We start from the raw sequence: 1,416 nt of genomic DNA, 5'->3' as shown, positions 1-1,416 counted from the left end.
AAAAAAAAAAAAGACACACGCACACACCATTTACAATTTGTAAATCATCTATAGATCTTTAAGCTATATTTATTAGCGCATCCCAATCATGTAAAACAGATTTGTCACATGGTCTCTTTTCCCATAGCATGCATGGATTTGTCCATCTGTATTTGATTGGTTGTTTTATCATAAGCCACTGACAGATATACAGAGATTTAGTTTGTGCTCTATTCGATCTCAGGTTGTCATTCGCTAGCCAACATTTGATTCAAGTAGTTCTGAAGTACAAGAACATTGATGTCACTAGACACAACCTGGTGAGGAAGGAGGTGCTCAGGGTCAACGCTCGCATCCTCTATATCACCTGCATCACAATCATCTTCCACCTCCTCCAGGCCTTTCATTCCAACTACAAGGACCCTTAGTAAAGCCACTTGATGGCCTTATATATATGTTTAGGAACATTTTTAAGAAATGGTGTTTTAAACTCAAAAAATAAAACTCCAAAAATGAGATTTTAGGGATCTCCCTCAAATGGAGGACACTTAGCAAGAGATTAGGGACATGCCTGTTCCCTCTATGTAAATGTTGCTTGTGCCTCTGTTTCCAAAGAGGTTCTGGGGTAGGAGGCAGGTGTGTTATTGCTAAGCGTGTTGCCATGACTCTCTTCCTGGACATCTGACTAACAGATAATGATGGAAAGCATCCAGTTAGCACACTAGAGCAAGGGTCACTGAAACTGATCTAAGTCCCATATGAAAAAAACCTATGAGTTTCTCTAAATAGCTGATTCTGACTGTTAAATTCATAGGACTGGAGGGCTGTATGGCTTCTATAATTTAATAGTGAAATCATTTTTTCTGATATGGCAGTATTTTATTATTTATTTATTTATTTATTTATTTATTTATTTATTTATTATTTCTTTATTTACATTTCAAATGATATCCCGAAAGTTCCCTATNCCCTCCCCGCCCCTGCTCCCCTACCCACCCACTCCCACTACTTGGCCCTGCCTTCCCCTATGCTGGATCATATAAAGTTTACAAGGCCAAGGGGCCTCTCTTCCCAGTGATGGCCGCTTAGGCCATCTTCTGCTACATATGCAGCTAAAGACTTGAGCTCAGGGGGTACTGGTTAGTTCATATTGTTGTTGCACCTACAGGGTTGCAGCCCCCTACAACTTCTTGGGTACTTTCTGTAGCTCCTCCATTGGGGGCCCTGTGTTCTGTCCAATAGCTGACTGTGAGCATCTACTTCAGTGTTTGCCAGGCACTGACATAGCCTCACAAGTGGCCGCTATATCAGGGTCCCTTCAGCAGAATCTTGTTGACATGTGCATTAGTATCTGGGTTTGATGGCTGGTGACGGGATGGATTCGCGAATGGGGTAGTCTCTGGATAGTCCATCCTTTCATCTTAGCTCTAAATTTTG

The 1,416-nt window shown here is 41.5% G+C and overlaps 1 protein-coding gene across 1 annotated transcript in view; it reads left to right on the top strand.

Moving 5' to 3' along the window:
- Positions 1–1,416, top strand: part of LOC110335866 — a 120,338-nt gene that overhangs the window by 117,912 nt on the left and 1,010 nt on the right. The window lies entirely within an intron of this gene.

Source organism: Mus pahari, chromosome 18, assembly GCF_900095145.1.
Source record: "Mus pahari chromosome 18, PAHARI_EIJ_v1.1, whole genome shotgun sequence".
Classification (NCBI taxonomy): Eukaryota; Metazoa; Chordata; class Mammalia; order Rodentia; family Muridae; genus Mus; species Mus pahari.
The sequence above is the reverse complement of the archived record's forward strand: the minus strand, read 5'-3'. Positions and strand labels throughout refer to the sequence as shown.